This window comes from Gorilla gorilla, chromosome 15 (assembly GCF_029281585.2).
Source record: "Gorilla gorilla gorilla isolate KB3781 chromosome 15, NHGRI_mGorGor1-v2.1_pri, whole genome shotgun sequence".
Classification (NCBI taxonomy): Eukaryota; Metazoa; Chordata; class Mammalia; order Primates; family Hominidae; genus Gorilla; species Gorilla gorilla.
In genome coordinates, this window is record NC_073239.2 from 38,775,487 (window position 1) to 38,790,277 (window position 14,791).

A 14,791-nucleotide genomic window follows, 5' to 3' on the forward strand; every position below is an offset into this window, starting at 1 on the left:
GATACAGCACCTTGGGAAGACTCTTTTTGGAGAATCTGCATGTGGATATTTGGATAACTGAGAAGATTTCATTTGAAACGGTAATATCTTCATATAAAATCTAGACAGAAGTATTCTCAGAAACTTCTTTCTGATGTGTATCCTCAACTAACAGAGTTCAACCTTTCTTTTGATGGAGCAGTTTGGAAAAACACGTTTTGTAGAATCTGTAAGTGGATATTTGGATAGCTGTAACGATTTCATTGGAAACGGGAATATCTTCATCTAAAATCTAGACAGAAGCACTGTCAGAAACTACTTTGTGATATCTGCATTCAAGTCACAGTGCTGAACATTCCCATTCATAGACCAGGTTTGAACCACTCTTTCTGTAGTATCTGGAAGTGGACATTTTGAGCGCATTCAGGCGTATGGTGAAAACGGAAATATCTTCCCATAGAAACGGGAAAGAAGGATTCTCAGAAACTTAATTGGGATGTGTGTCCTCAACTAACGGAGTTGAACCTTTCTTTTGATACAGTACCTTGGAAACACACTTTTTGCTGAATCTGCATGTGGATATTTGAATAACTGTGAAGATTTCGTTGGAAACGGGAATATCTTCATCTAAAACCTAGACAGAAGCACTGTCAGAATCTACTTTGTGATGTCTGCATTCAAGCCAAAGAGCTGAATATTCCCATTCATAGACGAGGTTTGAAACACTCTTTGTGTAGTATCTGGAAGTGGACATTTCGAGCGCATTCAGGCCTATGGTGAAAACGGAAATATCTTCCCATAAAAACGAGACAGAAGGATTCTCAGAAACTTATTTGGGATGTGTGTCCCCAACTAACAGGGTTGAACATTTCTTTTGATACGGAAGTTAGGAAACACTCTTTTTGTAGAATCTGCAAGTGGATATTTGGATAACTGTGAAGATTTCGTTGGAACCGGGAATATATTCATATAAAATCTAGACAGAAGCATTCTGAGAAACTTCTTTGTGATGTGTGTCCTCACTTAAAGAGTTCAACCTTTCTTTTCATAGAGCAGTTTGGAAACACACTTATTGTAGAATATCTAAGTGGATATTTCGATGCCTCTAACGATTTCGTTGGTAACGGGAATATCTTCATATAAAATCTAGACAGAAGCATTCTCAGCAACTTCTTTGTGATGTGTGTCCTCAACTAAAAGAGTTCAAAATTTCTTTTGATAGAGCAGTTTCGAAACACTCTTTTTGTTGAATCTGAAAGTGAATATTTGGATAGCTCTAGCGATTTCGTTGGAAACGGGAATATCTTCAACTAAAATCTAGACAGAAGCACTGTCAGAAACTACTTTGTGATATCTGCATTCAAGTCACAGAGCTGAACATTCCCTTTTCATAGAGGAGGTTTGAAACACTCTTTCTGTGGTATCTGGAAGTGGACATTTCGACTGCTTTCAGGCCTATGGTGAAAAAGCAAATAACTTGGTATAAAAATGAGACAGAAAGATTCTCAGAAACTTATTTGGGATGTGTGTCCTCAACTAACAGAGTCCAACATTTCTTTTGACACAGCAGTTTGGAAACACACTTTTTGTATAAATTGCAAGTGTATATTTGGATAACTGTGAAGATTTCATTGGAAACGGGAATATCTTCATTTAAAATCCAGACAGAAGCGTTCTCAGAACCTTCTTTGTGATGTGTGTCCTCAACTAACAGAGTTCATCCTTTCTTTTGATACAGCAGTTTGGAAACACTCTTTTTTTAGAACCCACAAGTGGATATGTGGATAACTGTGAAGATTTCGTTGGAAACGGTAATATCTTCATATAAAATCTAGACCGAAGCATTCTCAGAACCTTGTTTGTGATGTGTGTCCTCAACTAACAGAGTTCAACTTTTCTTTTGATAGAGCAGTTTGGAAACACTCTTTTTGTACAATCTGTAAGTGGATATTTGGATAGCTCTATCGATTTTGTTGGAAACGGGAATATCTTCATCTAAAATCTAGACAGCAGCAATGTCAGAAACTACCTTGTGATATCTGCATTCAAGTCACAGAGCTGAACATTCCTTTACATAGACCAGGTTTGAAACACTCTTTCTGTAGTATCTGGAAGTGGACATTTCGAGCGAATTCTGGCCTATGGTAAAAACGGAAATATCTTCCCATAAAAACGAGACAGAAGGATTCTCAGAAACTTAATTGCGATATGTGTCCTCAGCTAACAGAGTTGAACCTTTCTTTTGATACAGCACCTTGGGTAGACTCTTTTTGGAGAATCTGCATGTGGATATTTGGATAACTGTGAAGATTTCATTTGAAACGGTAATATCTTCATATAAAATCTAGACGGAAGTATTCTAAGAAACTTCTTTGTGATGTGTATCCTCAACTAACAGAGTTCAACCTTTCTTTTGATGGAGCAGTTTGGAAAAACACTTTTTGTAGAATCTGTAAGTGGATATTTGGATAGCTGTAACGATTTCATTGGAAACGGGAATATCTTCATCTAAAATCTAGACAGAAGCACTGTCAGAAACTACTTTGTGATATCTGCATTCAAGTCACAGTGCTGAACATTCCCATTCATAGACCAGGTTTGAACCACTCTTTCTGTAGTATCTGGAAGTGGACATTTTGAGCGCATTCAGGCGTATGGTGAAAACGGAAATATCTTCCCATAGAAACGGGAAAGAAGGATTCTCAGAAACTTAATTGGGATGTGTGTCCTCAACTAACGGAGTTGCACCTTTCTTTTGATACAGTACCTTGGAAACACACTTTTTGCTGAATCTGCATGTGGATATTTGAATAACTGTGAAGATTTCGTTGGAAACGGGAATATCTTCATCTAAAACCTAGACAGAAGCACTGTCAGAATCTACTTTGTGATGTCTGCATTCAAGCCAAAGAGCTGAATGTTCCCATTCATAGACGAGGTTTGAAACACTCTTTGTGTAGTATCTGGAAGTGGACATTTCGAGCGCATTCAGGCCTATGGTGAAAATGGAAATATCTTCCCATAAAAACGAGACAGAAGGATTCTCAGAAACTTATTTGGGATGTGTGTCCCCAACTAACAGGGTTGAACATTTCTTTTGATACGGAAGTTAGGAAACACTCTTTTTGTAGAATCTGCAAGTGGATATTTGGATAACTGTGAAGATTTCGTTGGAACCGGGAATATATTCATATAAAATCTAGACAGAAGCATTCTGAGAAACTTCTTTGTGATGTGTGTCCTCAATTAAAGAGTTCAACCTTTCTTTTCATAGAGCAGTTTGGAAACACACTTATTGTAGAATATCTAAGTGGATATTTCGATGCCTCTAACGATTTCATTGGTAACGGGAATATCTTCATATAAAATCTAGACAGAAGCATTCTCAGCAACTTCTTTGTGATGTGTGTCCTCAACTAAAAGAGTTCAAAATTACTTTTGATAGAGCAGTTTCGAAACACTCTTTTTGTTGAATCTGAAAGTGAATATTTGGACAGCTCTAGCGATTTCGTTGGCAACGGGAATATCTTCAACTAAAATCTAGACAGAAGCACTGTCAGAAACTACTTTGTGATATCTGCATTCAAGTCACAGAGCTGAACATTCCCTTTCATAGAGGAGGTTTGAAACACTCTTTCTGTGGTATCTGGAAGTGGACATTTCGACTGCTTTCAGGCCGATGGTGAAAAAGCAAATAACTTGGTATAAAAATGAGACAGAAAGATTCTCAGAAACTTATTTGGGATGTGTGTCCTCAACTAACAGAGTCCAACCTTTCTTTTGACACAGCAGTTTGGAAACACACTTTTTGTATAAATTGCAAGTGTATATTTGGATAACTGTGAAGATTTCATTGGAAACGGGAATATCTTCATTTAAAATCCAGACAGAAGCGTTCTCAGAACCTTCTTTGTGATGTGTGTCCTCAACTAACAGAGTTCATCCTTTCTTTTGATACACCAGTTTGGAAACACTCTTTTTTTAGAACCCACAAGTGGATATGTGGATAACTGTGAAGATTTCGTTGGAAACGGTAATATGTTCATATAAAATCTAGACCGAAGCATTCTCAGAACCTTGTTTGTGATGTGTGTCCTCAACTAACAGAGTTCAACTTTTCTTTTGATAGAGCAGTTTGGAAACACTCTTTTTGTACAATCTGTAAGTGGATATTTGGATAGCTCTATCGATTTTGTTGGAAACGGGAATATCTTCATCTAAAATCTAGACAGCAGCAATGTCAGAAACTACCTTGTGATATCTGCATTCAAGTCACAGAGCTGAACATTCCTTTTCATAGACCAGGTTTGAAACACTCTTTCTGTAGTATCTGGAAGTGGACATTTCGAGCGAATTCTGGCCTATGGTAAAAACGGAAATATCTTCCCATAAAAACGAGACAGAAGGATTCTCAGAAACTTAATTGCGATATGTGTCCTCAGCTAACAGAGTTGAACCTTTCTTTTGATACAGCACCTTGGGAAGACTCTTTTTGGAGAATCTGCATGTGGATATTTGGATAACTGTGAAGATTTCATTTGAAACGGTAATATCTTAATGTAAAATCTAGACAGAAGTATTCTCAGAAACTTCTTTGTGATGTGTATCCTCAACTAACAGAGTTCAACCTTTCTTTTGATGGAGCAGTTTGGAAAAACACTTTTTGTAGAATCTGTAAGTGGATATTTGGATAGCTCTAACGATTTCATTGGAAACGGGAATATCTTCATCTAAAATCTAGACAGAAGAACTGTCAGAAACTACTTTGTGATATCTGCATTCAAGTCACAGTGCTGAACATTCCCATTCATAGACCAGGTTTGAACCACTCTTTCTGTAGTATCTGGAAGTGGACATTTTGAGCGCATTCAGGCGTATGGTGAAAACGGAAATATCTTCCCATAGAAACGGGAAAGAAGGATTCTCAGAAACTTAATTGGGATGTGTGTCCTCAACTAACGGAGTTGAACCTTTCTTTTGATACAGTACCTTGGAAACACACTTTTTGCTGAATCTGCATGTGGATATTTGAATAACTGTGAAGATTTCGTTGGAAACGGGAATATCTTCATCTAAAACCTAGACAGAAGCACTGTCAGAATCTACTTTGTGATGTCTGCATTCAAGCCAAAGAGCTGAATATTCCCATTCATAGACGAGGTTTGAAACACTCTTTGTGTAGTATCTGGAAGTGGACATTTCGAGCGCATTCAGGCCTATGGTGAAAACGGAAATATCTTCCCGTAAAAACGAGACAGAAGGATTCTCAGAAACTTATTAGGGATGTGTGTCCCCAACTAACAGGGTTGAACATTTCTTTTGATACGGAAGTTAGGAAACACTCTTTTTGTAGAATCTGCAAGTGGATATTTGGATAACTGTGAAGATTTCGTTGGAACCGGGAATATATTCATATAAAATCTAGACAGAAGCATTCTGAGAAACTTCTTTGTGATGTGTGTCCTCAGTTAAAGAGTTCAACCTTTCTTTTCATAGAGCAGTTTGGAAACAAACTTATTGTAGAATATCTAAGTGGATATTTCGATGCCTCTAACGATTTCATTGGTAACGGGAATAACTTCATATAAAATCTAGACAGAAGCATTCTCAGCAACTTCTTTGTGATGTGTGTCCTCAACTAAAAGAGTTCAAAATTTCTTTTGATACAGCAGTTTCGAAACACTCTTTTTGTTGAATCTGAAAGTGAATATTTGGATAGCTCTAGCGATTTCGTTGGCAACGGGAATATCTTCAACTAAAATCTAGACAGAAGCGCTGTCAGAAACTTCTTTGTGATATCTGCATTCAAGTCACAGAGCTGAACATTCCCTTTCATAGAGGAGGTTTGAAACACTCTTTCTGTGGTATCTGGAAGTGGACATTTCGACTGCTTTCAGGCCTATGGTGAAAAAGCAAATAACTTGGTATAAAAATGAGACAGAAAGATTCTCAGAAACTTATTTGGGATGTGTGTCCTCGACTAACAGAGTCCAACCTTTCTTTTGACACAGCAGTTTGGAAACACACTTTTTGTATAAATTGCAAGTGTATATTTGGATAACTGTGAAGATTTCATTGGAAACGGGAATATATTCATTTAAAATCCAGACAGCAGCGTTCTCAGAACCTTCTTTGTGATGTGTGTCCTCAACTAACAGAGTTCATCCTTTCTTTTGATAGAGCAGTTTGGAAACACTCTTTTTTTAGAACCCACAAGTGGATATGTGGATAACTGTGAAGATTTCGTTGGAAACGGTAATATCTTCATATAAAATCTAGACCGAAGCATTCTCAGAACCTTGTTTGTGATGTGTGTCCTCAACTAACAGAGTTCAACTTTTCTTTTGATAGAGCAGTTTGGAAACACACTTTTTGTACAATCTGTAAGTGGATATTTGGATAGCTCTATCGATTTTGTTGGAAACGGGAATATCTTCATCTAAAATCTAGACAGCAGCAATGTCAGAAACTACCTTGTGATATCTGCATTCAAGTCACAGAGCTGAACATTCCTTTTCATAGACCAGGTTTGAAACACTCTTTCTGTAGTATCTGGAAGTGGACATTTCGAGCGAATTCTGGCCTATGGTAAAAACGGAAATATCTTCCCATAAAAACGAGACAGAAGGATTCTCAGAAACTTAATTGCGATATGTGTCCTCAGCTAACAGAGTTGAACCTTTCTTTTGATACAGCACCTTGGGAAGACTCTTTTTGGAGAATCTGCATGTGGATATTTGGATAACTGTGAAGATTTCATTTGAAACGGAAACATCTTCATATAAAATCTAGACAGAAGTATTCTCAGAAACTTCTTTGTGATGTGTATCCTCAACTAACAGAGTTCAACCTTTCTTTTGATGGAGCAGTTTGGAAAAACACTTTTTGTAGAATCTGTAAGTGGATATTTGGATAGCTCTAACGATTTCATTGGAAACGGGAATATCTTCATCTAAAATCTAGACAGAAGCACTGTCAGAAACTACTTTGTGATATCTGCATTCAAGTCACAGTGCTGAACATTCCCATTCACAGACCAGGTTTGAACCACTCTTTCTGTAGTATCTGGAAGTGGACATTTTGAGCGCATTCAGGCCTATGGTGAAAACAGATATATCTTCCCATAGAAACGGGAAAGAAGGATTCTCAGAAACTTAATTGGGATGTGTGTCCTCAACTAACGGAGTTGAACCTTTCTTTTGATACAGTACCTTGGAAACACACTTTTTGCTGAATCTGCATGTGGATATTTGAATAACTGTGAAGATTTCGTTGGAAACGGGAATATCTTCATCTAAAATCTAGACAGAAGCACTGTCAGAATCTACTTTGTGATGTCTGCATTCAAGCCAAAGAGCTGAATATTCCCATTCATAGACGAGGTTTGAAACACTCTTTGTGTAGTATCTGGAAGTGGACATTTCAAGCGCATTCAGGCCTATGGTGAAAACGGAAATATCTTCCCATAAAAACGAGACAGAAGGATTCTCAGAAACTTATTTGGGATGTGTGTCCCCAACTAACAGGGTTGAACATTTCTTTTGATACGGAAGTTAGGAAACACTCTTTTTGTAGAATCTGCAAGTGGATATTTGGATAACTGTGAAGATTTCGTTGGAACCGGAAATATATTCATATAAAATCTAGACAGAAGCATTCTGAGAAACTTCTTTGTGATGTGTGTCCTCAATTAAAGAGTTCAACCTTTCTTTTCATAGAGCAGTTTGGAAACACACTTATTGTAGAATATCTAAGTGGATATTTCGATGCCTCTAACGATTTCGTTGGTAACGGGAATATCTTCATATAAAATCTAGACAGAAGCATTCTCAGAAACTTCTTTGTGATGTGTGTCCTCAACTAAAAGAGTTCAAAATTTCTTTTGATAGAGCAGTTTCGAAACACTCTTTTTGTTGAATCTGAAAGTGAATATTTCGATAGCTCTAGCGATTTCATTGGAAACGGGAATATCTTCAACTAAAATCTAGACAGAAGCACTGTCAGAAACTACTTTGTGATATCTGCATTCAAGTCACAGAGCTGAACATTCCCTTTCATAGAGGAGGTTTGAAACACTCTTTCTGTGGTATCTGGAAGTGGACATTTCGACTGCTTTCAGGCCTATGGTGAAAAAGCAAATAACTTCGTATAAAAATGAGACAGAAAGATTCTCAGAAACTTATTTGGGATGTGTGTCCTCAACTAACAGAGTCCAACCTTTCTTTTGACACAGCAGTTTGGAAACACACTTTTTGTATAAATTGCAAGTGTATATTTGGATAACTGTGAAGATTTCATTGGAAACGGGAATATCTTCATTTAAAATCCAGACAGAAGCGTTCTCAGAACCTTCTTTGTGATGTGTGTCCTCAACTAACAGAGTTCATCCTTTCTTTTGATGGAGCAGTTTGGAAAAACACTTTTTGTATTATCTGTAAGTGGATATTTGGATAGCTCTAACGATTTCATTGGAAACGGGAATATCTTCATCTAAAATCTATACAGAAGCACTGTCAGAAACTACTTTGTGATATCTGCATTCAAGTCACAGTGCTGAACATTCCCATTCATAGACCAGGTTTGAACCACTCTTTCTGTAGTATCTGGAAGTGGACATTTTGAGCGCATTCAGGCGTATGGTGAAAACGGAAATATCTTCCCATAGAAACGGGAAAGAAGGATTCTCAGAAACTTAATTGGGATGTGTGTCCTCAACTAACGGAGTTGAACCTTTCTTTTGATACAGTACCTTGGAAACACACTTTTTGCTGAATCTGCATGTGGATATTTGAATAACTGTGAAGATTTCGTTGGAAACGGGAATATCTTCATCTAAAATCTAGACAGAAGCACTGTCAGAATCTACTTTGTGATGTCTGCATTCAAGCCAAAGAGCTGAATGTTCCCATTCATAGACGAGGTTTGAAACACTCTTTGTGTAGTATCTGGAAGTGGACATTTCGAGCGCATTCAGGCCTATGGTGAAAACGGAAATATCTTCCCATAAAAACGAGACAGAAGGATTCTCAGAAACTTATTTGGGATGTGTGTCCCCAACTAACAGGGTTGAACATTTCTTTTGATACGGAAGTTAGGAAACACTCTTTTTGTAGAATCTGCAAGTGGATATTTGGATAACTGTGAAGATTTCGTTGGAACCGGGAATATATTCATATAAAATCTAGACAGAAGCATTCTGAGAAACTTCTTTGTGATGTGTGTCCTCACTTAAAGAGTTCAACCTTTCTTTTCACAGAGCAGTTTGGAAACACACTTATTGTAGAATAACTAAGTGGATATTTCGATGACTCTAATGATTTAATTGGTAACGGGAATATCTTCATATAAAATCTAGACAGAAGCATTCTCAGAAACTTCTTTGTGATGTGTGTCCTCAACTAAAAGAGTTCAAAATTTCTTTTGATAGAGCAGTTTCGAAACACTCTTTTTGTTGAATCTGGAAGTGAATATTTGGACAGCTTTAGCGATTTCGTTGGCAACGGGAATATCTTCAACTAAAATCTAGACAGAAGCACTCTCAGAAACTACTTTGTGATATCTGCATTCAAGTCACAGAGCTGAACATTCCCTTTCATAGAGGAGGTTTGAAACACTCTTTCTGTGGTATCTGGAAGTGGACATTTCGACTGCTTTCAGGCCGATGGTGAAAAAGCAAATAACTTGGTATAAAAATGAGACAGAAAGATTCTCAGAAACTTATTTGGGATGTGTGTCCTCAACTAACAGAGTCCAAACTTTCTTTTGACACAGCAGTTTGGAAACACACTTTTTGTATAAACTGCAAGTGTATATTTGGATAACTGTGAAGATTTCATTGGAAACGGGAATATCTTCATTTAAAATCCAGACAGAAGCGTTCTCAGAACCTTCTTTGTGATGTGTGTCCTCAACTAACAGAGTTCATACTTTCTTTTCATAGAGGAGTTTGGAAACACTCTTTTTTTAGAACCCACAAGTGGATATGTGGATAACTGTGAAGATTTCGTTGGAAACGGTAATATCTTCATATAAAATCTAGACCGAAGCATTCTCAGAACCTTGTTTGTGATGTGTGTCCTCAACTAACAGAGTTCAACTTTTCTTTTGATAGAGCAGTTTGGAAACACTCTTTTTGTACAATCTGTAAGTGGATATTTGGATAGCTCTATCGATTTTGTTGGAAACGGGAATATCTTCATCTAAAATCTAGACAGCAGCAATGTCAGAAACTACCTTGTGATATCTGCATTCAAGTCACAGAGCTGAACATTCCTTTTCATAGACCAGGTTTGAAACACTCTTTCTGTAGTATCTGGAAGTGGACATTTCGAGCGAATTCTGGCCTATGGTAAAAACGGAAATATCTTCCCATAAAAACGAGACAGAAGGATTCTCAGAAACTTAATTGCGATATGTGTCCTCAGCTAACAGAGTTGAACCTTTCTTTTGATACAGCACCTTGGGAAGACTCTTTTTGGAGAATCTGCATGTGGATATTTGGATAACTGTGAAGATTTCATTTGAAACGGAAATATCTTCATATAAAATCTAGACAGAAGTATTCTCAGAAACTTCTTTGTGATGTGTATCCTCAACTAACAGAGTTCAACCTTTCTTTTGATGGAGCAGTTTGGAAAAACACTTTTTGTAGAATCTGTAAGTGGATATTTGGATAGCTCTAACGATTTCATTGGAAACGGGAATATCTTCATCTAAAATCTAGACAGAAGCACTGTCAGAAACTACTTTGTGATATCTGCATTCAAGTCACAGTGCTGAACATTCCCATTCATAGACCAGGTTTGAACCACTCTTTCTGTAGTATCTGGAAGTGGACATTTTGAGCGCATTCAGGCGTATGGTGAAAACGGAAATATCTTCCCATAGAAACGGGAAAGAAGGATTCTCAGAAACTTAATTGGGATGTGTGTCCTCAACTAACGGAGTTGAACCTTTCTTTTGATACAGTACCTTGGAAACACACTTTTTGCTGAATCTGCATGTGGATATTTGAATAACTGTGAAGATTTCGTTGGAAACGGGAATATCTTCATCTAAAATCTAGACAGAAGCACTGTCAGAATCTACTTTGTGATGTCTGCATTCAAGCCAAAGAGCTGAATATTCCCATTCATAGATGAGGTTTGAAACACTCTTTGTGTAGTATCTGGAAGTGGACATTTCGAGCGCATTCAGGCCTATGGTGAAAACGGAAATATCTTCCCATAAAAACGAGACAGAAGGATTCTCAGAAACTTATTTGGGATGTGTGTCCCCAACTAACAGGGTTGAACATTTCTTTTGATACGGAAGTTAGGAAACACTCTTTTTGTAGAATCTGCAAGTGGATATTTGGATAACTGTGAAGATTTCGTTGGAACCGGAAATATATTCATATAAAATCTAGACAGAAGCATTCTGAGAAACTTCTTTGTGATGTGTGTCCTCAATTAAAGAGTTCAACCTTTCTTTTCACAGAGCAGTTTGGAAACACACTTATTGTAGAATATCTAAGTGGATATTTCGATGCCTCTAACGATTTCGTTGGTAACGGGAATATCTTCATATAAAATCTAGACAGAAGCATTCTCAGAAATTTCTTTGTGATGTGTGTCCTCAACTAAAAGAGTTCAAAATTTCTTTTGATAGAGCAGTTTCGAAACACTCTTTTTGTTGAATCTGAAAGTGTATATTTGGATAGCTCTAGCGATTTCGTTGGAAACGGGAATATCTTCAACTAAAATCTAGACAGAAGCACTGTCAGAAACTACTTTGTGATATCTGCATTCAAGTCACAGAGCTGAACATTCCCTTTCATAGAGGAGGTTTGAAACACTCTTTCTGTGGTATCTGGAAGTGGACATTTCGACTGCTTTCAGGCCTATGGTGAAAAAGCAAATAACTTGGTATAAAAATGAGACAGAAAGATTCTCAGAAACTTATTTGGGATGTGTGTCCTCAACTAACAGAGTCCAACCTTTCTTTTGACACAGCAGTTTGGAAACACACTTTTTGTATAAATTGCAAGTGTATATTTGGATAACTGTGAAGATTTCATTGGAAACGGGAATATCTTCATTTAAAATCCAGACAGAAGCGTTCTCAGAACCTTCTTTGTGATGTGTGTCCTCAACTAACAGAGTTCATCCTTTCTTTTGATAGAGCAGTTTGGAAACACTCTTTTTTTAGAACCCACAAGTGGATATGTGGATAACTGTGAAGATTTCGTTGGAAACGGTAATATCTTCATATAAAATCTAGACCGAAGCATTCTCAGAACCTTGTTTGTGATGTGTGTCCTCAACTAACAGAGTTCAACTTTTCTTTTGATAGAGCAGTTTGGAAACACTCTTTTTGTACAATCTGTAAGTGGATATTTGGATAGCTCTATCGATTTTGTTGGAAACGGGAATATCTTCATCTAAAATCTAGACAGCAGCAATGTCAGAAACTACCTTGTGATATCTGCATTCAAGTCACAGAGCTGAACATTCCTTTTCATAGACCAGGTTTGAAACACTCTTTCTGTAGTATCTGGAAGTGGACACTTCGAGCGAATTCTGGCCTATGGTAAAAACGGAAATATCTTCCCATAAAAACGAGACAGAAGGGTTCTCAGAAACTTAATTGCGATATGTGTCCTCAGCTAACAGAGTTGAACCTTTCTTTTGATACAGCACCTTGGGAAGACTCTTTTTGGAGAATCTGCATGTGGATATTTGGATAACTGTGAAGATTTCATTTGAAACGGTAATATCTTCATATAAAATCTAGACAGAAGTATTCTCAGAAACTTTTTTGTGATGTGTATCCTCAACTAACAGAGTTCAACCTTTCTTTTGATGGAGCAGTTTGGAAAAACACTTTTTGTAGAATCTGTAAGTGGATATTTGGATAGCTCTAACGATTTCATTGGAAACGGGAATATCTTCATCTAAAATCTAGACAGAAGCACTGTCAGAAACTACTTTGTGATATCTGCATTCAAGTCACAGTGCTGAACATTCCCATTTATAGACCAGGTTTGAACCACTCTTTCTGTAGTATCTGGAAGTGGACATTTTGAGCGCATTCAGGCGTATGGTGAAAACGGAAATATCTTCCCATAGAAACGGGAAAGAAGGATTCTCAGAAACTTAATTAGGATGTGTGTCCTCAACTAACGGAGTTGAACCTTTCTTATGATACAGTACCTTGGAAACACACTTTTTGCTGAATCTGCATGTGGATATTTGAATAACTGTGAAGATTTCGTTGGAAACGGGAACATCTTCATCTAAAATCTGGACAGAAGCACTGTCAGAATCTACTTTGTGATGTCTGCATTCAAGCCAAAGAGCTGAATATTCCCATTCATAGACGAGGTTTGAAACACTCTTTGTGTAGTATCTGGAAGTGGACATTTCGAGCGCATTCTGGCCAATGGTGAAAACGGAAATATCTTCCCATAAAAACGAGACAGAAGGATTCTCAGAAACTTATTTGGGATGTGTGTCCCCAACTAACAGGGTTGAACATTTCTTTTGATACAGAAGTTAGGAAACACTCTTTTTGTAGAATCTGCAATTGGATATTTGGATAACTGTGAAGATTTCGTTGGAACCGGGAATATATTCATATAAAATCTAGACAGAAGCATTCTGAGAAACTTCTTTGTGATGTGTGTCCTCAATTAAAGAGTTCAACCTTTCTTTTCATAGAGCAGTTTGGAAACACACTTATTGTAGAATATCTAAGTGGATATTTCGATGCCTCTAACGATTTCGTTGGTAACGGGAATATCTTCATATAAAATCTAGACAGAAGCATTCTCAGAAACTTCTTTGTGATGTGTGTCCTCAACTAAAAGAGTTCAAAATTTCTTTTGATAGAGCAGTTTCGAAACACTCTTTTTGTTGAATCTGGAAGTGAATATTTGGATAGCTCTAGCGATTTCGTTGGCAACGGGAATATCTTCAACTAAAATCTAGACAGAAGCACTCTCAGAAACTACTTTGTGATATCTGCATTCAAGTCACAGAGCTGAACATTCCCTTTCATAGAGGAGGTTTGAAACACTCTTTCTGTGGTATCTGGAAGTGGACATTTCGACTGCTTTCAGGCCGATGGTGAAAAAGCAAATAACTTCGTATAAAAATGAGACAGAAAGATTCTCAGAAACTTATTTGGGATGTGTGTCCTCAACTAACAGAGTCCAACCTTTCTTTTGACACAGCAGTTTGGAAACACACTTTTTGTATAAACTGCAAGTGTATATTTGGATAACTGTGAAGATTTCATTGGAAACGGGAATATCTTCATTTAAAATCCAGACAGAAGCGTTCTCAGAACCTTTTTTTGACGTGTGTCCTCAACTAACAGAGTTCATCCTTTCCTTTGATAGAGCAGTTTGGAAACACTCTTTTTTTAGAACCCACAAGTGGATATGTGGATAACTGTGAAGATTTCGTTGGAAACGGTAATATCTTCATATAAAATCTAGACCGAATCATTCTCAGAACCTTGTTTGTGATGTGTATCCTCAACTAACAGAGTTCAACTTTTCTTTTGATAGAGCAGTTTGGAAACACTCTTTTTGTACAATCTGTAAGTGGATATTTGGATAGCTCTATCGATTTGGTTGGAAACGGGAATATCTTCATCTAAAATCTAGACGGCAGCAATGTCAGAAACTACCTTGTGATATCTGCATTCAAGTCACAGAGCTGAACATTCCTTTTCATAGACCAGGTTTGAAACACTCTTTCTGTAGTATCTGGAAGTGGACATTTTGAGCGAATTCTGGCCTATGGTAAAAACGGAAATATCTTCC